Consider the following 25,006-nt stretch of genomic DNA (forward strand, 5'->3'; position numbering starts at 1 on the left):
ACTCACCCACAGTTACATAGCTAGTAGGTGGCAGAACCAGGATTTGAACCCAGGCAGCCTGGCCCAGGAGTCCATGGTCTCAGCCACTCCACTATAAAATGGTGTTTGACCAAACAAGAATCAACAAGTGCCCATCTGTCCTTTATTGTACACTGCTAATCTTATTATTTATCAAATATTCCTGCCCAGCCTTTTCATTTCAGTGCTGTCCTGGCATTCTTGTTGGCTTGGATGAAGTAGTTTTTCTGGATAAACTCTAATATAAGTCCATTGGTAATTATCTTCTTGATGATTAATTCTTCTGGGATTTTACCACCATCCTCTTCACACTTGTGCAGCCCTTGACACTTGACAAAGCAGTTTCAGGTTCATCTTCTCATTCATTCCTCACAATCCCTGTCTCCTGAATAAGGAAACTGAATTCACAGGGTGCTGCTAAAGAAATGCTTTGACTCCCCTTGACACCACCTTCAGGGGCTGCATGACTTTAGAGAGCGATCTAACCTCCCTGAGCTTGTTTCTTTATTCCTAGATCAGGAATATTCATAGCTGGCAGGGTTGGTGTCCAGCACTGTCTGTGAACTTGTCTAGACATAGTAGAGGTCCCTTCCCTTTTTGGTCTACTTGAGGCTGGCTATCCCATGTTAGTCCAAGTCACAGTCATTGGCATAAACTGACACCAGGTCTATAGGTTATAAAGCAAACTAACCTAGATACACATTCTTTACTCTATAGTTGGAAACTACTGTAGTTAAATGGCTGCTTTTAGAGTGTTTCATTTGCCATGTGGAGGCAATGATAGTAACTCCCCCAAGGGCTCGCTGTGAGGACTGAGGAAGGTAATGCACCGAGTACTACCAGGCACTCTGTAAATACTCAGATAATGGAGCCATCTAGGTGTTGTAGTTGTTGTTACTATTATTCGTTTGTTGTTACTTTTCCAACGAGCCTTCATATTCACCCTACCCAGCAGAAAAAGTTGCTGGGCCTATGGGACATTTTAAAGTTATAAACTTTTCTGCTATCTGTGGCTACTAAAAAGATACTTTTACTAGATTTCAAGATGTTAGCATTCATTTTATCACTGGTTCCCTTCTGTTTGGTGACTTTCCCAGGGAATGGTTCAGTCACATGAAGATTTCTATTTTTATCTGGGAAAAGGTGGGGGAGAAGGTAAGTGACATTTAGGGAATGAAAGGATCATCATTTTTCTAATGGACCTGTTTCCAACATGTGTCCCCTTATCTCTAACAGATTGTAATGCTGTAAACCTTTCTGTTCCACACTAAATCATGAGATATGTATCAGGAAAGAAAGGGGCCTTCAGCAATCCGTGCAGCAGCTCCATGCTGCTGGGGTCACCTAGATGTTGCCCATATGTGATTACTGCCTATTTCAAAAGAAATTAAAATTTTAAAATTAACTATTGCAGTAATAATGGAAACATTTTAAAGCTTATGTTTACTATTTGTGGGAGAGAAGATAAACTTTTTTCTGGAGTAAAATTAAACTGGCCTTGTTGAACTTACTTGCTTTCTCTCTCAGGAGCTGTCAGCATTTCTAAGGTGCCAAGTCTGAAGCTATTCATTCCCTTGGAGCAGATGGCAGGGGCCTGCAAAGAGGAGGGCAGCTGCCTTTAGATTGTCCCCCAGAAAGATGCCTGATGGTGGTGTGTTACTGTCTGGGCCTCACATGGGACCATTTGGGGCAGAGGTGTGAGAGGGGATGGGGGTGTGAGAGGGGATGGGGCTGTGAGAGGGGATGGGGCTGTGAGAGGAGATGGGGAGGTGAGAGGGGATATGGTAGGGAGTGGCTTTGGGCTACTACTCAGACAGACGAACAGAGAGAAAGTAGAAGTGTGGCTTTCCTGCTTTCCTCCTGTCTTCTGCCTCTAGTCCAGGCTTCTCTTACCAACCTGGCATCTGAGCTCATCTCTAGGTACTGTCTCCGTGTACAGATATCACTCTGTGGCCTGCCACTCCATCATCTCTTTGTTCTTAAGATACTGATCACCTAGGGGTAGAGCGCCTTCTCCTCTGCACAGTGTTGAAATGCATTTTTGTAATCCAGCTCCCTTTTTTAATCCTCCATCGCCATTAAGTTTTGCTGCAGTAACAAATTAACCCAAAAAGTTCAAGGACTTAATTCAATTAAGACCTTATTTCTTGCTGATTTTACATGTTCAATATGGCTCAGTGAGGTTTGTGTTTCACATACTTTCTCAAAGATCCAGGCTGATGGAGGCTCAGACAGCTCAAAGCTGCACCATCTTGAGGTCTCCACAGAAACTATGGTGGGGAAAGAAGAGCTGAGCTGGAGGGTCTCGTGTAAGCTTTTGGAGTATCACTTCTTACAGACTCTTGACAAGAACTAATCACATGACTTCTCCTAACTGCTAGGGGGCTGGAAAATTAGGTGGATCCTACAGATAGTCAGTATGCAGATGATGCTTCTGCCACAACACATCCCCCCAAATTTTCAATATAATTGAGTCGATTACAGCTTTCCAATCATAAGTTAGTCTTTCTAAGGGTACTGGTTGGCTAGATTGGAGTTGTCAGTTTTCAAAGATTTCCCAGTCTCAGGTTAACAAGCCTTCTTCTGTGCTCTTAGACAATGTAGTATGCATGTTGGTTATAGACCTTACCATGTTGCATTAGATTTAGTTGTCAGTGTTTCTGTTTCTGCCTCTCTATGCTTCTCCGTGTCTTAGCCAAACTTCTAAATCTTGAGGGCAGGAAATAGGTGTTTGGAGTTTTTTAAAGAAAAACATTGCTAATACTCAGCAGAATGGCTGGCTCTTTGGTGAGTCAGGGAGGAAGGAAGGGAGGGAGAGAATTAATGAATGAATGAATCAATCAATCAAAGCCACCTCTTAGAGTATGTTAGTCCCAAACTAAACACATCTATTATGGGTTGATTTTACCAGTGTAGTGGGCATCAGTCTCAGGATAAATGTTCGGGTGTATAACAAATGCAACTTTAAATGTTTTTCTCTAATTCCTTTAATTTACATGTTGTGCTCCCATTCCACTAAGTGGGGGAACGGAATTGCTGTCTGGTAATTCCAGGTCCCCCATCACCTTTTTCCAGGGCCATGTCTAATCTGGAGGCCAAGACTGTAAGGAGCTGGTATCTGTTCCCGAATGCTGTCTGTCCTGAAGGCATCTCCGTGACACATTTTGTCTCATTGAGCCTCCACTGTCAGTCCACAAGGTCCTGGTGGGCGCCCCCTAGTTCCTGTTTGAAAGGCTTCTGGGGTCTAGTTCACTATATCCCCAAGTCTCTTTAAACTCCATTAGGTCAAGAGAAGCCTTCTTCAGCCATTGAGGAAGGGAGCCCAGGGCACCTTGAGAGTCCATTCTGGGTTTCACCTACAGTCATGCCACATGAGCCATGGGCAGTGCAGGGCCATGGAAAACTCTATGACCTTGTCTGACATGTCACACAGCCATTTCTGCTCTAGGTATTTTGCTTTCCTGTATTTCATTCAAAGGGTAAAACATAGATTCCCTTTGTTCTGTAAACCTACAAACATGTCTGAGCATTCTCTCTCCCTCCCCCAGGGCTTTGCTGCAGAGATGGCTAGGGGGCAGGGCCCCTTTTCTCAGGAATGTAGAACATTTACTTATTCTTTGTTTTCCCCTTAGCTCTCCTCTCCTTCCACCCCAACTGCATTCAACACCACCCAACTCCCAACGAAGGGACATATTTCCAGTCTTGGGGACAAGAAGTCTAACTTTGCCTCTTTCAATTTTTCGAGTATCCACAAGCATTACAAACTCAATACCTAAATCACTGAAATGTGTTATAAGGTCAGAAAAATGTGATTTTATGCGTGTATGTAAAACCCATTAATATTTTGAAATATTTTGTTGCCATGCTAGTGCCACTCTCTGGGCAGTCTTCTTTTGTCCTCAGATTTAATTGAGGGCATCTTCATCTTGTCTCATACCCCATCCACAAGTATCTGCTGCACTGTTGTGTGTACAGATGTGTTTGTTGGTGCCATCGGTCCACCCCTTCTGCCTAGAGTAGACCTACAGGTAGGTTTGTACAGCACATTTGAGAGGCCTGACATAAAGCCAGGCTTCACATGGCTAGCCCAAGACCCTGTCACCAGAGGCTGCACTTCTTTCTGGATTCTGCACCAAGGTTCAAAAACATCTTGTGCACTCTCACAATTTGGTGTTACAGGCCTGGCTTACTTAAGCCCTAAATAAAAGGATGGAAAATTATTCTTTCATTGTTTTCCTGGAGCATTAGGTCTGGCCCTTGTGGTTCACCCTTCTGTCCCTGCATGTTCTCAGAAGGGGGAAACGTTGAGACTTCAGCGTGGTCACAAGAGACTGCAGTGCTGAGAGCGGAGCCAGTGGACCAGGAGGAACTGATTTCTCTGTGCCTCTCAGTAACACTGTAGGAAAAACTCTCCTGTCCGTGGGAACCCTGAGGCAAGACAGCTCATGTAGGAAAGAGTTCAAGAGAGAACACCTGTTGGTTAAGTCAAAAATGAAAATAATGAACCTCAGACATCAAAAGGGAAAGTGGCTGCTTTCAGAAACAGCTGAAGCTACAAATGGCTGTGGGAGATGAATGCAATGCATCCATAAAGAACAGGCCTGTGCAGTCCCTGAGCTCCTAGGCTGTACACCCCAACCACACTTCCATAATGTACACATTGGAAAAGATGCCATTGTTAAAATATGGACTTATAAGTCGAAGTATTCATGTAAAATATTTATGTGAAATATTTATGTAAAAAATGCTCAGACATGTTTATAGGTTTATAGAACAAAGGGAGTCTATGTTTTACCCTTTGAATGAAATGTAAAATATGTGTATGTTCATGTGTATAGCAAACTGATGTCCTGAGAATATTTGAGTGTCCTATAGAACTTATGGTGAGAACATGGAGCACTGGTGAGGTCACCTGGCTTTGTCTCAGGTCCTTCAGAGAGTTGGTGGCTCGGCAACATCTATCCAGTCCAGTCTTGGGGCTGCCTGTCCTATGCTTCTCCTCCAGAAGGCTTTTTGCTCAGAATTTTAACTCCCTGTGATGATGCAGGAGTCTTCTTAAGCCACCTCTTAAGATGCCTGCATTTAATTAATTTGTATTAAAAGAGCCTGTGTAGGGAGAAGAAAATAGAAGGCGGGATGTGGGAGAAAGAGAATATACATTACAACCCTGGAAATAGATGCAGAAAAATAATCAATCCGCCCATCGTTTTAAATCTAGCCTGTCCACCCCCATGAAGACTACACACTGTCAGGAAAAGGAGAGGATCCAGCGTGTTCTTCTGTTGGTTGCTTATGCTGACGGCTGCATCCTCCAGAGTTAACAAATCATATATATAAGTAGGAGTTGGAAATTAGCACAATATTGCCATATGTGAACCACTGGTTGCAGTAAAGAGACTTGGCATGTCCCCACTAGGAACAGAATATTAGCGCTGACTTACATTTGTTTAGTTCTGTACAGATTAAATTGCATTTTCACTAGCTCATTGGCATCTTAAAGATAACCTGAAGGTCACTGTAGTTATCTCCCTTTACAGAAGCGGAAACTGAGGCTGAGAGTTCAAGAATCTGTCCAAAGTTGCTAGCTCGTGAGTCCAGGCCCTTTGACTGAAATCACTTGTTTCTTCTATGGTGCCGCAGCTGCATCATCATTACTTCCCAGTCTTTGGGGGCTCATGGACGTTTGTCAGAGTGCTGGGAAAGCTGTGGCTCTGCTGATAAAGAGCCATGTGCCAGGGGGACAAAAGAGGGAAGAGAAAGCGCATTAACAGAGCACTTGCTGTGTTCCAGGCATGTAATAGCCTTTATCTCATTTAATCCCTCTATTTTATTTACAACACTACACTCTCCCACCTCAGGGTTCCAGCCTCTGCTGTATCCCGTATGGATTTGGGTAGTATCACACCTTTAAATTTGTGTCATTCTCTCTTCCCTGATCCTGTGTAAAGAATTTTTTGTACGTGATTTTTTGTGATTCACATGATTTCTTCTAGGATTTGCCTGCTTTTTTTTTTTTTTTTTTTTTGGCCTATTTTTCTACTTGGTTGTTTGTATTTTTCCAGTTGATTTTCTTATTGATTTCTTTGTTTACTTATGTAATCCTTTGTTGGTTTTATGTTAAAAATACCTTATACTAGCTTAAGGCTTAGCTTTTCACTCTGTTTATGGTATCTTTCAATTTTTTTTTTTAATTTTAAAGTTTTGGCCTTTTCACATTTAGTACACCTGTATTTTTTTCCATGAAATTTGTAATCTAGGGATGAAATTTTATATTGTTTTTTTGCAAACACCATTTGCTAAGTAGTTCATCCTTGCCCCTACTGAATTTCAGTGCCATCTTGGTAGTATATCAAGTTTCCATATGTGCGTGGAACTGTTTGTGGGCCCTCTGCTTTGTTTCATTCATCTAAATGTGTCTATCCCTGTGCCAATACCACCCTGTCTTAATTACTATATATGTATAATGAGTCTGTTCTTCTTCAAATTTTTCATGGTTATTCTTAACCATATGCTCTCGCATAGGTGTCTTAGAATCAACTTGTAAAATTATACATACACACTTCACTTTGTGATTTTCATTGAAATTGTACTGAATTGCTAGATCAATTTGTAGAGAATTGGTATTTTTACAATACTAATGCCTGATGGAACCTGAGTTTCAACTGCCATAAGCCTATGAAGGCCGGAGCTCGCTCTAAATAATGAAATGACTTCTGGCTTCTGTCTGTCAGTTTCCCCGTGAATGGAAAGCTCTTTCCGAATGACCATCCTTCAACAAATCTTGAGTTCATCGTGACAGATATTTTTCTTGATGGTGAGCTGAAGGGAGAAATGATTATTGTAGTGCAGTTTGCCAAGACTTTTTTCTAGCTGAGTGATCAAATATATGTAATTAGGGAGAAGAAAGCCTGTAAGAACAGTGCAGGGGCCAACTCAGCTCTGACAGCTGAGTCCCTGAGATGGCCTGAATGAAAGCGCTCACATGCACCAGGGCACAGTGAGCAGCCTGCATGGGCTGGAAACTGTCAGCAGGACAGAGATGCAAAAATAGAATAGGACAGTGCCATCGAGCCTGCTGAGGTTGACATGCCCAACCAATTTCATTCCAAAGATTATTACCCTTTTCTTCTGATGTCTACTTTCCTGATCCTCCCAGCTTTCCAACCATAAGTACCTAAGACTCAGAGAAAAACAATCCCTGAGTCCTGAATAGTAATAATGCTAATCCTTTGTTCTAGGAGGTTCCAATCCTGGTAAATGAGGATTTTTAAAAGATGAGAGCCTATTTCTTTTAACTCTTAAGATTTTCTAGAAATTAAAATAAGTGGCTTTATTATGGTAAACTACAGAAACATAATTAATATTTTTGGTTAAGGAGATGAAAACATAGTGATTGTTTATGACCCTAATCTTAGTTGTTATGATGATAAGTCATTTTTATTCCTAATTACAGAAAAATTCTTGAGAACTCTGATACTCCTTTCTCTTTGCTTAAGAAGGAACTCTGAATTTTAGGTATTTTCATCAAATTTTTTTTTTAGAAGTAAAGGGCAAATATTCCTAACATTTTTAGAGTAAGAATACTTTGGTAATTTTGAAACATGCCATTTCCTATCCTTCTGAAAGTACTCAATGGAATATATTTATTTTTTAAATGGAAAATTTTAGAATCTTTTCCTATGAGATCTTAAGGATCTTTTTGGCATACTGAGATAAACCTGTGATGTTCACGGCTGATAATCACAGCTTTAGAAAATGCATTTTATACCAAGAAGGAAAACATAGCTGGCAAACCATCAGAACTAACTGTGGTATTAAAAATGCAGATCCCTAGTACCATGCCAAGAGATTCATTAGACACCTGTGATAATTTTCTATGCTTTTGAAGCAAGAGTCTTATTGTCTCAATTTTTTGCAAATAACCTATTTCATTTTTCCATGATAGTAACTTATTCCAAATGCACGTGGTTTTATTTTCTCCTAAAACTAAAAAAGTTAAAAGATTATTTTAAAAGGATGCAGCATTTGCTTTTTAAAATCAGTTAATTTAGGGAAAAGAAAAGAATATAACCCCCCAAAATGTTCGATGTATAAATCCCAAACTCATTATTCCTTCTTGAAAAAAGAGAAAGGAATGTTAAAATTCTCATGAGTCTTTCTGTAACTGAAAGGTTAGAGAAAGAAAAAGAGAATTGAATTTAAAGTCAGTAAAATAATAATCCCATTTGAAACTTACGTTATTTTTCATGGCTTGGAAAGTATGTCCAGGAATATCTGATAACCGAAGCCGCTGAGAAGGCAGTGTCCTAGTGGGAGCTGTAACTGTCTGCTGATAAGGAATCCTTTCTCTTTGGTTTTGTTTATCGGTAGTGGTGATGTTTTTTGAATTTGAGTCTTGCCCTTGACATTAGCAGAAGTACAACTCATTTTTCCATGGATGAACACTAAGTATTAATGTAAAAAGAAACATCTGTAAAAAGGTCAGTGTTAACATCCTCATACTCATTGCCATGACAAGGATATGGAATTATTTTACCAGACTAAGTTAAAATATATGTGTTGAGGGGGAGAGGATTTGGGGAGAGAAAATCTTAAGTGTGGGCTGGGGATATAAAAACAAGGCATTCCAACCAGATTTTCTGGGCTGTGCCTTTAGTTCTCTAAAGAAAAATAATTTAAATATATAATTAAATAAGATTCATAATGCTTATAGCATACGAATGTGATCTCGAATGAAATTTAAACAATAGAGATAAAAGCACAAGTCCCTCTTGAGATCTCTTTTTCTAATTTCACCCCTTTCCATATGTAACCCCTTTCATCAGTTTTGATGTAGTCTTCTACATTCTTTTGTAAGTATTCACATACAAATTTATCTGCAAAGAAATGCTTAGAAGTATATAGAGCTTTTTAAAGCATTATGACATAATATTCTGCATATTGTTCCACAGCTTGCTTCTTCCACTTAATATGTCTTAGTTATTTTCAGATAACTCTATAGAGCTTTTTTAGTGACTGCATATTACTCCATATTATTAATTTAGTCTTTACTTATTGATACAGGAGTTGGTCAAGAAATATCTGCAGCTAGGTGGACATGGAAGGTTTGATTATCTCTGAGTAGCTCAAAGACATTTAATGACTCCAGGGAGGGGACTTCAGAAGGAGGCCACCTTCTCCTTCCACCAGTTAACCTGGAGGTTACTTCACCTACCTATAGCTCTCCTCAGAGGGATGTCTCTGATCAAGCATTAGGCAACAGTGCCCAGGCACTTTAGTGAAATATATTTAAAACTAAATTCAAAAGTTGAAATAGAGTATCTATTATGTTAAACATGTGAAAAGAGAGACCAGGCAGTTTTGTCCTTGAGAGCAAAATTTAGATGATAAATTTGTCATTAGAACAACAGACATAGGTAATTCAATCTTTTAAATAAAAGAGTCATGACATCTATCTCTTTACAGTGTTGCATAGTTCTCTGGCATGGACCCTAAAGAACTGAATAATATAGTTAGCTATTATCTTTTTCTGTCTTATGGTCTCTTCCTTTAGTGGTTTTAACCCTACTTGTCATGTTTCTTCTCTTAAGTCCCAGATATTTGGGCATAAGAAGGAACTTAACATTTCTAAGACATGATTGTTATAAAAGCAATATAATTTCAATGTCTTCTCCCACAACCAGAGACCTTTTGGTATAGAACTCAATAACATTTCTGCAGTATGGAAATCTTTTGACAAATGAGATAAGCAGTAATACATAATTTGTATGAATAAAGAAATAAGAGAATTCTCAGTCTTAGTCCACAATGACATAAAATAAATATTGAGAGGTCATATGATATAATTATATTAATCCAGATACAACTAAAAGAGACAGAATGTGTTTAAAATTACAAGTGTTATCTATCATTCAATAAGGCCCATTAAGAATATTTTTAGTGCTCATTATCCTTGTCAGTTTCTAAGGGTTTATCTGCTAAATAATTGTTTGTACTTTTAACATTTTGACATCCTGGAGCTCTTGTAGTTAGGCTTTCATTTCATGTGATTGTTTGGTAAACAAATGTTTTCAATGGGCTAAAAATAAAGCTATACCATGTGTCTGAATTCAGCCCTCCCACATGGTTCTATTTTAGGCACATTGAAGGGTTGGGAGAAGAAGAAGGAAGTCAAGATGGGTCATACAGAGCCATTGCATGGTGAGCTCAGGGTCTCTCTTCATGTCAGCCTAATATGCTAGGGTTTGGTTTGAATGTGTCCCCTCCAAAATTCAAGTGTTGCCAATAAGATAGTGTTAAGGGGTGGGGTCTTTAAGATGTGATTAGACCAACAAAGCTCCTCCCCTATGAATGAGGATTAAGTGCCCTTATAAAGGGGCTCTATGGAGGGGGTTGGTTTTCTCTTGCCCTTCCTGTTAGGGATAAGGGAAATTCACAAAGTTAGGATATGGGCACAAGTTACTCACTGCATGGTGAGTGCTTGAAGGCCAGATTAATACTATGTATCAATTAAAGAGAAGCTACACCTGGTTCTGCCCTGTGAAGATGCAGCAAGAAGGCCCTCACCTGGCACTTTGACACTGACTTTCCAACATCCATAAATTTACTGTGAGGAAGTAATTATTAATTACCCAGTCTGAAATATTCTGTTATAGCAGCACAGAACAAACTAAAACATATACCTAGCATAAGCTTAATGCCTATCTTTAACAGGGTTTTTGTTTTGTTTTGTTTTGTTTTGTTTTGTTTTGTTTTGTTTAAGGCACGAGTTACTGACAGTTTCTTTAATATGGGATGTTTGGAATTCAGCACATTCCGTAAGGCATACTCTTGACACTAGTGCCAGAGAAGCTGGGGGCTGCAGCTGGCCTTCTTGTGTCAGGCATACCATCTTGAATCACTGGGCTACTCCCATACCTTTGTTTTGTTTAAATTATTTTTTACCATTTTAGGAGATTTTATTTAGTAGTATCAAGGTAAAGTCAAATTCAGATAGTACCAAATTCCCTTGTGCTTAATGACTTTTTTTTTTTTTTTGCTTTTACTTTCCATGGCAGATTTATATAGGTCATATCCTTAGCTATCTATAAGCTTTCCTATATAGGCAAATCCCATTTTGATGAGGAATATTCTCATATCAAAATGCTCAGAATATTTCCAAGGCCAAGCCACTGCTAGCCCATTTGTTTTGAGTTATATTAAGTGGAGTGAAATACTTTCTCCCTGGACCTTAGTCCCTCTCCCTTCTGTACTTCTCCTCCTGAGATGTCATTCATTGAGAGTGCTACGTAAAGGTAACTTTAACAAAGTTACCTTTCTCTCAGTGTCAGGCACTGTTTCAAGGGCTTTCCATATAGTAACTCATTTATTCCCCCAACAACCCTATGAAGGAGGTACTTTTATCACCCATACTGAATTTATGAAGCCCAGAGAAGTCAGGTAACTTGCTCAGGCCCCCACAACTAATGAATGGCAGAACAGGACTCATAACAGTCTCCCTGGCTCCCTGGCCCTTGCTCCTTACAGCCACATGATTCTACCTCTCCTAAGTTAGCACTTCCAGCTAAGATAGTCACATCTGTCCAGATCAGCTCCCAGTTCCTCTAGCATGACATTGGTGCTGGAATCAGAACTCTCAGCTTCTTTCAAACTAGCACACACTTTCCAACTTCTCCATTATGTCCCACAACCCACTCTCCCCCTTGTCCCTTGGCTAAAAACTAAAAAGCTAATCTTTTGCCAAATATTCTGTAGCTTCTGCCTGCTGTTTTCCTTTTTCTTTGACAACCAACTTTCTACCATCTAGAGTCAAGATTTTAGTTCTTTTCCTCCACTTTCTGTATACTCCAATCCTACCACACATAGACACTAGAAAAATCTTTCCTCTCATATACCATTTTCATCAAACTCTTGGCCCTGCGAAAGAATCAGCAGTAGCTTCTCTTTAATTAGTATAAACAGGTTGAACATCCCAAACCTAATTTCAATATGCTCCAAAATCTGAAACATTTTGAGCTCTGGCATGATACTCAAAGGAAATGCTCATTGGAGCATTTCAGATTTCAGAGTTTCAGATTAAGGATGCTCAACCAGTAAGTATCATGCAAACATTCCAAAACCCAAATCAAAACATCTTAAATCTGAAACACTTCTGGTCCTAAGCATTTTGGATAAAGGATACTCAACCTATAGTATTCACATGGCCTCTTAGCATGCACTGTGCAGTGGGTAACTTGTGCCCACATCCTAACTTTGTAAATTTCCCTCATCCCTATCAGGGCAGGCCCTCTGTTTAAGCTAGGCAGTCTGTTTCAGATGGAGCCATTCATTCAACAAGCATTTGGCATGTGCCTTCTATGTGCCAGATAAGTGAACCGGAGTGAGTGTCTGGCTTCCCAATACTCGCTGTCCAATGATGAAGACAGTTAGGTTTAACACAGTGGGGTAATAATTCAACATTGTATTTCTGGGATCTTCTTAAGACTACCAAGGGAGCATCTCAGCTTCTGGGCAAGGAGTCCAAGAAGTTGAGTGTTTAGTTTTCCAGCCTCTGTTATATAGAAAGACCCACCAAAAGAAGCAGAAATAAATGTCAGAAAAGCTATCACCCTCTCTGCCATGCACTGCTTTGTTTATATTTTTAGTACTTATTACGTTCTAACATTTACTTACATATCTATTTGTTCATTATCTGTCTCCTCAGCTAGAATGTAAGAGCCATGAAACAGGTATGTATGTTGTCTTGTTCACCATTACATCCCCTAGAAACTACATGCTGCATAGTGGGTATTCAATTAATATGTGCTTAATCAATTTTGTCAGCTGAAAAGATCTTTCTGGAACTGTGTTGAAAAGGGGTGTGAGGCTACCTTCTCTTCTGCAGGAAAAAAAAAAAAAATGCCAGGATTTAGCATGGTTTTTTATGGCTTGGATAGAGGGTCTCAGAACTTAGGCTGTAAAACTGCTATCTAGGACCAGGGGGAATCAAGGGAGGTGTCATGGGAAAGGGGACATCTGAGCTGGTATATCAGAGAGAAGGAGAGTTTACCAGGCACGGGATCAGAAGGGCATTTCTAACAGTGGAAAGAGCGTGCCCAAGGGTCTTAACCAGTCCTTCCCTAAAGAACATGCTCATTCCTACTCCCACAGGGTGGTGTCTACTCTTTCTACCTTAAAATGCTCGTCCCTTCCACACTTTCTCTCAGTTTGTGTCTTCTCCTATAAGTGCTTAGTCCTACAACAAGAAGTCCCTTTGCGCATTACCACAAAACAGATTGTTCCCTGGCCGAGCCCTCAGAAAAATCAGTTTAATAGGGACACAGGGGTACCCTTCTGAAATCCGAACTTACAAGCAGTGGTTCATGTTTCCTGTCATTTCAGCTACATTCCTCTTTCTAGCTGCAATTGGAATCCTCAGATTACAAGAGTCCTCCCAGGTCATCTTCTAATCTACCTTATGCATTAACCCTTCTATAGTTAGATTGTCAAACTGCCCAGATACGAACTGTGCCTTTAATTTCTAATGTGGGACTTACTTGTCTCTCTAGTTCACATGGTCCTACACTGTGACCTAGCAGCCCCTACTCTGACATTTCCATTCAGGAGAGCCATTTATTTCTTAATTTCCATGTGGGAGGGATCTCCCTGTGAAACTGAGAATGCAGATCTATCAATACATGCTGAGTGTAGTCGGAACAAGCCCCAGCCATTCTGGGGTCCTTGGCTGGGTTTTAAAGGGGCTCAGGCCTCTTGATGCTTTACAGCACCTGAGGTTCCTTAGGCACCTTTCCACCCCAACGGCTGTTCATTCTATCAGGCAACCAATCAACATTTATTGAGTAGCTCGCAGGTCAGGCATAGTAAAGTTCTGATAAATGTGACCAAGAGTCGTAGCCCAGCAGGGAAGACTAGCAAGCAAATTGCCCTTCTGTCCTCCTGAGTTGGGGGTGCCAGCTGCCCTAGAGGGAATGTAGGCTCCCTGCTTGGGTTTGAATTCCTAAGCCAGCTGGGCTGGGGACTGCTGTTAACAGCAGAGCAGAGCTTCTCTTGGTTTTCACAGGTGACTTTGATGTCACCAGCCAGTGGCAGCATGCCACCAGAGTTATGTGTGCCAGGGTGAAACATATGGCATATTCTTACCAAATGTTTGCAAATCTGGACAGGAAGAGATGATGACGTTGATGGTGCTTCTTTATTTGGCCATTATTCCTCATTTATTTCCTAGCTTTCCTTTCTCTGCTTTTTTTTTTCATTTTTTCTTTCTTCCATTCCTTTGAGTGTACTCTTAAGTCCAAACCCATCCTTACCCTAGTCACATGGCTCTTATCACACCGTAATGAAATTGCCACTTTACTTGTCTGTTGCCCACACTAGATTGTCAGCTCATCAACAGAACTGTCTTGTTCACTCTGAGATTCCTAGCACAATGCCTGACACGTAGTAAGCATCTTATCCCTTTTGGAGAATGACTCAGTGACTGAATGCCTTTCCCTCCTAGTGTTCCTATGTTTGGCCCTTAGAGTAATCTAGTTGCATATGCTTTTTATAGACAACATAGTATAATCACAAGATTCAGACAAGCCTGGATTGGAAACACATCTCTGTCACTTACTAGCAATTCTGAACATCAGTTTCCACAGAAATAAAATGGAAATAATACCTACTTCTCAGTATTGCCAATACCAAGAAGATTAGGTGTGATAACATGTAAATATTTAAAATATCATAATGGCCAATTAATGTTTGTTTCTATTTTCTTTCTAATTGGCTGCATAGATTCTTTATTCATTTTCTTTTTCACCTAGACTGTGGAGGGTTGGCATTTGTATCTGTTAGGTTGTACTAATAACAAACAACCCCACAATCTCAGTAGTTTAAAACAATGGCTGGTTTCTTGACTGTGCTATGGGTCCACCTCAGATCTATGAGGGTTCTGCCAGACATCCAGAAGTCCCCTGGCTTCCATGATCACTGAGGCAGGTAAAAGGGGGAGTGGTATATTAGACACTGGTTTTTAAAGGCTTCAGCTCAGAAGTGGCACATGTCCCTGCCACTCATGTTTTACTGCCCAATCCCTACCTTATTCAGAGAAGAGTAAAATCCTACCACACACAGAAGAGGAGAACTGGTATATTGTTGAACACCGATGACGAGTCCAGCAATATTTAAGATGAGTTGACTTTGAAACACAATGAAACCTTATTCATTTAGGTTACTTTAATCTAGATTGAGAGTGAAGATTGTTGAACAAAAGAGTAAAATCAATAAAATTACAATGGCAACTGCTTAGCCTGCTTAAGAGAATAAAAAATTATTTTAAGGACATTAAGTGTTAGTTATTATCTATAGGGCACTTGAGTTGGAATCTAATTTTAAGTGTTCATCACAACAAGCAGTACAGACCTCTGCTTGTTAGTATATTACAGATTAGCCCTAGTATCAATATGTATTTACAGGTAATAAAAGTGCAGTTTCTAAGTAACTCATAGGTTTGTCATAATTTAAACTGATGTTTCTCCTAGCCATTTATTTAAATTTGGACTATTTTACCGTGTTTGTACTATACTTTTTATCATAGTCATTTCAGTGTTTATTGATTTCCTGCAATAGTAAAAACATAACATTTAGGAGTCTGGGCTCTGGGCTCAGACTGCCTGGGTTCAAATAATGGTTCTGCCATTGACTGGCTGCGTGGCCTTAGGCAAGTTACTCAACCTCTCTGTTATTTTTCTCATCTGTGAAATGGGGATAATGCTAGTACCTACTTCATAGAACAGCTCTGAGGAGTAAATGAATTAATACATATAAAGTACTTAGAACAGTACTTGGCACATAGTAAGCGCTCAATAAATGTTAACTATTTTCATCATTTTTAGACACAGTGGAGAAATGCAGAGGAAGTGTGATGCAGGCAGAAGTTTTTATGTTTTGTTTGCTGTTCTAACCCATGTTTAGGACAGTGTCACATGGCAGGCACTTAGTAAATATTTGTTGAGTCAATGTATGAATCAATGTATGAGCACTACCTTTGTGAAATTTAAACGTCGGCTTAATTCTTGATTCCTTTATTGGAATAATAAGAAAATTTCCTTTTCTTAAAGCTACCTTAACCAACCTTGAATTTTCAGGATCCAGAATGAACCAGTAAGTAACCTCACTGGTCAAGGATTTTCATTTTTTCCTTCACTTGCCAGCTCACTTTCAATCAAATCCGGCAGAGGTGCCCATGTCGAGCTTCTGAGATTGGCACTCTCCTCCCTCCTCTTCACACCCTCAGTTGGTGACTCTGACATTACAATATTGAGCCTCTCACAACAGAGGCTGGTGGCAATGAAGCCATGCTATAGCTTCCTCCTATAGCAATTTGGATGATTATTGTGTTTCAGAATGTGGCTTTCTGTCCCACTGAATTTCATCATGTTCTTACTGTCGGGAAGGGATGGAGGAGACATTGAAAATGGTCATGTGAAGTGCAGAGCTTGTATGCTCTCTACAGGAGCCCCTTGCAGATGGTCTGCTTCTCTCCTGGTGCCCCCACATAAGTCCACTTATCAGCCTAAGAAGGAGTTCAGGCTTGTGAATGTGCCTTCCTTTCCAGCCTTCATCCATGTGCATGCTCTTGTCTCTCTTGCTCCTTCGTCTGTGATTCCGTACTTGCCCCCAAGTGATCTGGCCCTCTCTGCCTCTCTCACCTGTTCTGCATTCCCTACCCCTCAGCCAGCCACTTGGCCCCCTTGCTCTTCTAGAACTTAAGCACATTCCTGCCTCAGAGCCTTTGCACTTGCTGCCCTTCTGTCCAGAAAGTTTTTCCCCAGGTATCTGTAGTGTTTGCCTACTCACTTCAAAAAGTGTCTGCTAAAATGCAAACTCCTCCAAGAGGCCCTTTTTGGCCACATGTAAAATATCCCCTACCTCCATTTTTCTTGTAAGCACTTACCTCTAATATCACATGATTTTTTTACGTGTATATGTCTATTTCTCACCATTGAAGTGTAGACTCCATGAGCACAGGCACTATACCTTCAGTGCCTAGCGGTAGTCAGCACTCAATAAATATTTATTGAAAGAAAGGAAGATCAGCTTACAGCTAATAAATACATGAGTTGATTTAAAGTCAACTTACAGGAGAAGACTGAGTAAATAATGGAGTAGACAGTACAAAGAAGTTGCAGAAGCGAAGGTGATAAATGAGTGACTGAAGTTTGGGAAACATGGATCTAGCAGATACAATGTCTATGAGCTGAAGGAGGTGGAGGAGTGGAGAGGATAGTGCTCTGGAGTTGGCTTCTAGAGTCAGGCTTTGAAGGAGAAGAGCAGATAAGTCAGAGCTAGAGGGGCCAGCCTGACGTTGGAAGTCTAACTGGTGTTCACCAAGGCTTGAGGAGAGAACTGAAAACTGAGTTGGCAGACAGACTTGATGGGTGCTCAGGAGAAGTGAAGAGGTATTTTAGAGTCTTATTACTAAGACACTCATTGACTTAGAAAGGCTATAAATCAGTACTGTGGCTGACCTTGTAAATTACAAAAATATATGTACCTGACCCCATATTTCAATGGCAGAGACAATATATCAGGTTTTTTCCCCTCTGCTGTTAACCTTGTTCAGACATATGGAAATCCTGAAGACTGCATTGACTGATGAAAAATGAAATGGAGGCTATGGTTTTTTCCAGGCATCAAGGACAGGAGGATGAGTTTACGCGGGTGGAGCTATGGCACCCAGTAATGTTTATTTAGGGAAAGTTAATCCAGGTACCCAGCAATAAATTACATCACTACCCAGGAGTCGGCCTTCCTCCCCACCAGCCAAAGTGAGCAGTCATTTAGACAGCCATGGAAAAGGAAAGGAAGTCTGGGTGCGGTGGCTCACACCTGTAATCCCAGCACTTTGGGAGGATGAGGCAGGTGGATCATCTGAAGTCAGGAGTTTGAGACCAGCCTGAACAGCATGGAGAAACCCTGTCTCTACTAAAAATACAAAATTAGCTGGGCGTGGTGGTGCATGCCTGTAATCCCAGCTACTCGGGAGGCTGAGGCAGGAGAATTGCTTGAATCCGGGAGGCGGAGGTTGTGGTGAGCCAAGATCGCGCCATTGCACTCCAGCCTGGGCAACAAGAGGGAAACTCTGTCTCAAAAAAGAAAAGAAAAGAAAAAGAAAAGGATGAGATAGATATGTGTTGCTTCTCAGAAGTGGAATTTGTTTTGCATTGGACAGGTCTATGGAAACCTACCCCAAAGTCTGAGGAAGCTGAGATGCCAAAGAGAGAGGCTGACATATCCAATTTCTTAGAAAGAAACATTTAATAGGGACTTTAAATGTTTAACAGAAGCCACGTCTGTGTATCAGACAGCGGTGAGACACAATGGTGGATCCCCATGCCATTAACTCCCAGACCCAGGGTTTACATACCGTAGGGGAGGGCTGGTTCAGAAGGTATATGTAGAACAATCAAAGTATTACAACATCAAGGATGTTTGACCTAAGGGCAGGATTTACAGTGAGTATGTGCTCTTATGCAAGCAACAATAGATAAACTGGAAATCTTACAGGTCTTCCTGGAACAGGTGTTGATCAGGAGCCAACATGGTAGATTAGCTTTCAAGGTGGAATTGCTTCAGCCTCCACACAGAATTTTGTTGTTGTTGTTGTTAATTAAACACTTAAATTATATGCTTATTTAAAAATCAAAACAGAAGCATATAAAGTGGAAAATAGAAATCTCCCATAATTCCTGACACAACAACACTTAACAGGCAATTGTTTCATTCAGCAACTATTTATTGAGCTCCTTCCATATGCCAAGCACAAGCACTGTTTTGGGAAGTTCCAATTCATTGTAATTAAAGATCTTTGTTCCCGCTGGGCTTACATTCTACTGCTGTGCAATGCAACACAGTAACCACTAGCCACATGTGGCTATTTAGATTTAGTAAAGTTAAATACAATTTAAAATTGAGATCCCCTGTCACACTGGCCACATTTCAAGTGCTCAGTGGCCATAAGTAGCTAGCGGCTACTGTATAGGACCACACAGGTATAGACTATTTTCATCATTGCAGAAAGTTCTATGGGACAATAATGTCCATTCGTACTCTTCAGCAACCAACTCTTGTCGCATAATCTAGCGTGGTCATCTTCTTTTATCAATAAATCAAACACATTGATTTGTATCCTCCTATTAATGGATATTTAATTCCAGTTTTTCACTATTATAAATAATATTGCCATGAACTTCCTTGGAACTTATATCCTTGTGCATTTCTCCAATCTTTTTTAACATAAATTTTGCAAAGTGCAATCAGATAATACAGGTGATGTGCTGAAAACCCAGTAAGAGCTCAGTACATGCTGACTATGACTATGTGAAGCTTTGCAGAAGCCCCTGGAGGTGCATTTCTAGGAGCTGCAATTCCTAGAGGCTTCCTGCCTAAATTGGGCCCCAAGGCTTTTCACAACAAACAAACCAGACAGCCACAGCCTGCCTCTGGAAATGTAGAGCCCTGAAGCCACAGCCAACAATTTCCATAAAAATTTTTTCCAGAATAATTATGTGTTTTGAATCTAGCCACATGTTACATTTATTGACCACCTCCTGGATGCTTGACCCTACATGAGATGCCAAACTGGTTGCAGGCCTGAGACCTGTCTCTTTTTATGAGCTCACAGTGAAACCACTGTGGCAACTTGGGGGGCAACACATGGCTGTTCATTAAGGCTGGTCCTGAACAATTTGCACATTTTTTTTCCCACTGGGAGAGAGGCAAGCACTTGATGCCGTAATGAAGGAGGTTGTATGCTAGTGTGGGAAAAGAGAACTTAAGTGTTACCAACTTGGTCCATCTAGGTTGATCATTTTTTCTTTCATTTTTTTCGGTCTTAGTCCACTTTGTGTTGCTATAGCAGAATATCACAGACTAGGTAAATTATAAACAATAGAAGTGTATGGTTCTGAAGACTGGAAATTCCATTTATGGTTCTGGAGGCTGGAAATTCCAAAGGCATGTCACCAACATCTGGCAAGACCATCCCACAGCAGGAGAAAGCAAGTACACAAGACAGAGACACTTAGCTTCAGACTTGCTTTATGACAACCTATTCCCATGATAATTAACCCACTCCGAGGGCTCCTCCCTCATGACCCATGAGGCCCCACCTCCCAATGTTGTTGCATTGGAAATTAAGTTTCTAACACATGAACTTTTGGGGGACACATTCAAGTCAAAGCAGGGCCCAAAAGAAATTCTAACTACTTTAGAGTTTTTATTTCTAAACTAACTCTCAAATCCCTTGCTGTTTCTGGGAAATGAGAAGCTAAGACCTTCTCAGCTGTCCAGTGCATATTCTGCCTTCAGATCATGGAGCCGGCTGTAGTTCACCAGTTCTTTAACTCTCCCCATCCCCATCCTGCAGAAGGAAAGAGCTACACTCTGAGCCCAAGCCCCACTCTCTCAAACCCATCCTACATGAACATGGTGGACATAGTAACTGTGAAAACAGCTGTGGGCTTGAAATTGTCCCTGCACAGAAACAAGTGAAAGCCTAGAAGCCCTAAATCTTTGTGATAACTCAGTTTTGTTAAGAGTTTAAATCTCCCTGTAGACAATGTGATTCATCTTAGTTATCTCTGCCAGAGGCTGAAGGAAATGAGTGAGCATCTCCATGGGGGCCTAAGTCTGGACTGGGGTCGGGCCGGGTAAGGAGCACCTAGAAGGCTGCAGACAGCAGCCTCTGTACCCCAGCAGGAAGTCTAGCCCTGTCCTTGGGGTCAGGGAAACAGAGAGAGCTGCTGCTTCCTGTCCTACTTCTTCCGGATCCTAACCCTGCTTGCAATGCTACTTGAATGTGCTTTGAGCCTAAGTGAGTTTCAAGAGGGAGACATCTTTCTGTAAGCTTCCCTGATTTTTCTGCATTTGTTTCTGGAATCCACCTTCAAGGCCCAGCCTTGCCTCAGAAAGGGATGAGAAGAAGGGGAATATTTCTACCCTTCTCCTCCTCACCACGGCCCACTGGCAACCCTCTCTGGACTGTGTCCCAACTCTGAATCAAGCATGCCTAACCTACACACTAATTCATGCTGCCTCCAAAAGAAAATAGAGAAAAGTGATAGATAAGGGGCCTCATTTAGTGGGAGCTTAAATTTCAGGCATAGTGATGCTGGCTCGGTTCAATGGAGATTTACAACAACAGGTGCAGTGGAACCTTAGATTGGGGCAGAGAGTGATTTGTGTGTGTGTTGGGGGAGGGGAGAAAGTGGGGGCCTCATTTGATCTGTCTGCTACTGGAAGAAAAATAAACTCAAATTGCCCTTCTCTTCTTCTAAGAAACAAAGGGATGAAAGGAACTTTAGGCCACTAAGCTTCTTTTATTCTTGCCTCTTTCTCAAATAGATCAGAAAATAATCCCATATTATTAACCACCTTGCCTTCCCCAAAAATATGAAAAAAAAGACACTACTATTCCCCCGATACTTACAGAATCCTATAATACAGTCAGTGAGTCTGGACCTCAAAAAGCATAATGGAAAAAAAAGATTTTAAAAGAACTCTTCCAAGTGACAGTGAGAACAAGAGGTGGGGAAGGCAGACAGTAACTTGAAAGGCTTTTAAGTATGCCATGACTTGGTCTTCTGATTCCATCCTTTTCTACAAATGGACAATTAGCTGTGACAGAGGTTTGTGTAATTAGCAGACAAGTTAAACTCTGAATGAAGTATTCTTTGTAACCCAATAAGAAAAGCATTTTCCAGAGACGCATCACAGTCAGAAGTGTCACCATATGACTCCCACACTGTACTCCAATTTTATTGGCATTTCTAAAATAAAGTATAACGTTATCTCTTTAAACAAATCACCATGTGAGGTGGGCCTTTGGCACTATTTTTTAAACCAGCAACCAGACTGGTCTTGGGCTAAGATTCAGAAAAGAGCAGAAATAGTGTACCTGATGTCATCCTTCACAGCTTCCTTCTTGGCCTGCACCTCCAGGAAGCCTTCCAGGTGGTCTTCTTGGGGGAGCCCTGGGGCCTCTGCTGCAGCTGCATCAGGTAGAATCCCCGTCCCACACATACAGCCACATATCTTCGTGATGAAATACAGGGGGAGACAGCGTGGAGGATAAGAATGTACAGGACTTGTTGCAGGAAGTGGCACATCAGATATGCTTCCTGGAGGGCAGGAGGGATCAGCCTCCATCAGGTCTCTAAAGGACCATCCACAGAAGATGCATCTGGGCTTCCATGTCACTCTCTCTGAGATGCTGGACTGGCCCATTCATTCTGAAACTATACACTGGGGGAATACTATTTCCTGCTAAAATCAAATTATGGCAGTCTTTTCCCAATTCAAAGAAAAATAAAGTAAGCAGATTAAAATTTCCTCACTGTAAGTTTTCATCTGTCCTGTGTTTTCTTAACTTTGTTGCTGCTTCATCTTTTGCAGCACCCTGCACTCCCCACCCGGTGGCGGAGGGGGGTGGTGGGAAACAAGAAGTAAGCAAATATTAACAGGAAAACTGCCAGCTGTGCTTAACTCATGGGCATGTTGTGATAACTCTTTTGTGTACCTTGTTTTCTCCTAGTTCAGAAGACGAAAGCAGTGGTAATGATGTCATAGTGTTCTTCTATCAGGTGCAGCATAGCTCCCCAGGCTCTACCACCCAACAGCTTTTGAAAACAACCAGATCCAAGTAGTCTCTCAAGTCAGCTCTGAGAGTCCAGCAAACCATTTTGAGCTATTCAGAACCACCAGAAATGTCAACACACTTTGAAAGGGGACTTATTATAGTGAAAATGGCAAGTTTGTAATTCAGTAGAATTAATTCAATGGAATAAAAACAATCCACCTTTTAGGAAGCACTTCTAGTGAGATATGCCTGTTTGAGAACTTGGCTGTGATTCCTAGTAGGAGCCTGTGTGCTGCCTTCCTTGGGAATGGGAAGGTTTGTGAACCTGAGCCTGGCGTAAGTGGCTGTATACAGGCATTTCCCCCACTTACAGTAGGTTTAATTGCTGGAAAAAGGTCCCAAAGTCGAAACGCTGTGAGAGATCTGATTTTCCCATGGTGACAGCCGATAATAGAACATTAGGGTAACTGATCAAAAATCTGATGCCTACCTTTTTAAAGAAATAACCTCAAACATTGTATTTCAGTTACTCTGAATGCTGAACTTCAGAATCTCTTTGTCTACAGTGTATTTAGTTTGATTTAATAGACAACTTAATGACCAACATATGAAATTGTATGAATTACTGTGATACAGTATCATGATATTTTTATAGTTCTCCACACTTCCCTTATTTAACACATAAAACCTTAAGATAAACCGTTAGTTTACAGTTACGGCAGTCAGAAGAGAGCCATTTTAGAGAGATTTTTTGCATAGGCAGCTTAGAGAAAATTTTTAGAAATGGTTGGGGTTATTTCATTGTTTTCGTGATGATCTAGGATCGTCTATTTTTCTACCTCCTTGATGGTTCCCATTTGTCAATTTTTGCTTTCGTTGTAATTGCTTTTGATATTTTTGTCATGAAATCTTTGCCCGTGCCTATGTCCTGAATGGTATTGCCTAGATTTTCTCCTAGTGTTTCTCCTAGTTTTAGGTTTTACATTTAAGTATTTAATCCATCTTGAGTTAATTTTCATATAAGGCATAAGGAAGGGTTCCAGTTTCAATTTTCTGCATATGGCTAGCCAGTTTTCCCAGCACCATTTATTAAATAGGGAATCCTTTCCCTATTGCTTGTTTTTGACAGGTTTGTCAAATTTGGATCAGATGGTTGTAGATGTGTGGTCTTATTTCTGAGATCTCTATTCTGTTCCATTGGTCTATGTGTCTGTCTTTGTACCAGTACCATGCTGTTTTGGTTACTGTAGTCTTGTAGTATAGTTTGAAGTCAGGTAGTGTGATGCCTCCAGCTTTGTTCTTTTGCTTAGTATCGTCTTGGCTATACAGGCTCTTTTTTGTTTCCATATGAATTTTAAAGTAGTTTCTTCTAATTCTGTGAAGAATGTCAATGGTAGTTTAATGGAAATAGCAGTGAATCTATAAATTACTTTGGAATATATGGCCATTTTTACAATATTGATTCTATCCACGAGCATGGAATGTTTTTCCATTTGTTTGTGTCCTCTCTTATCTCCTTAAGCAGTGGTTTGCAGTTCTCCCTGAAGAGGTCCAGCGCATCCCTTGTAAGTTGGATTCCTAGGTATTTTATTCTTTTTGTAGCAATGCTTCCTGGAGCAGTACAGATGTTCAGGATCAAAGGACTGCTTGTCCCAGTGCCTGCATCCCTAACAGGATTCCCGCTTTCTGGGCCTCTCTGGCAACTTTGCACCCTGCCAGACAAACTTGCCTTTAAGACTGTGCAAGTTCTGAAGCGTATTCCTGATGGTTTTCCTTCCTTCAGGCTTCCCACCACCTGATTTCTCACAAAAAGCCTCAGAATTCTAGCTGGGCAGCCACTTGCAACCATGTCACATTCTCTCCTGAATGTACAAGTCTTTCCATGTCCATCACACATCCCAAACCTGCCTAATAATAATAGATTTCAGCCGACATTTTTTCCTCTAATCAGCTGTTTTAAAAAGCTGAATTTGCTGGAGGCTTTAGAAAGTAGTGCAACTGGTTTTTGTTTTGTTATATTTTTAAGATAATAGCTGATACGTATAAGAATTACATGATCTGTGTGGTATTAAACATACTTATATAATAAACACCCATGAATCCACCACCCTATCCTGGCACTTTGCTTACCTACCTCCAGATGAATCTGCCTTCCTCACCCATCCTTCTCTTTAAAACAGAGAAGGAGAATGATAAACACAAACTTCAGAGTTTTTGTCATATATGTGTGTATACCTAAACCACATATAGTTTAGTTTTGCTTGTTAAATAGACAAGCAGAATTTATCAGCCAATTGAGGTTGGTCTTCTCAAGTAGCCTTTTTGGAAGTTTATCCACTTACCCATGTAGGCTGCAATTGCTCAAAA

General features: G+C 40.7%; 1 protein-coding gene and 1 long non-coding RNA gene across 2 annotated transcripts in view; one reads left to right on the plus strand and one right to left on the minus strand.

Moving 5' to 3' along the window:
- Nucleotides 1-25,006, plus strand: part of SCFD2 (sec1 family domain containing 2) — a 503,171-nt gene that overhangs the window by 423,084 nt on the left and 55,081 nt on the right. The window lies entirely within an intron of this gene.
- On the minus strand, nucleotides 130-23,081 carry LOC104006112 (uncharacterized). Its single transcript, XR_010156617.1, has 6 exons — nucleotides 21,959-23,081; nucleotides 8,255-8,462; nucleotides 5,460-5,732; nucleotides 4,931-5,124; nucleotides 1,530-1,612; nucleotides 130-403 (listed from the first exon to the last, which is right to left on the minus strand). It is a non-coding gene; the product is annotated as an uncharacterized LOC104006112 (long non-coding RNA).

This window comes from Pan troglodytes, chromosome 3 (genome assembly GCF_028858775.2).
Source record: "Pan troglodytes isolate AG18354 chromosome 3, NHGRI_mPanTro3-v2.0_pri, whole genome shotgun sequence".
Taxonomy (NCBI): Eukaryota; Metazoa; Chordata; class Mammalia; order Primates; family Hominidae; genus Pan; species Pan troglodytes.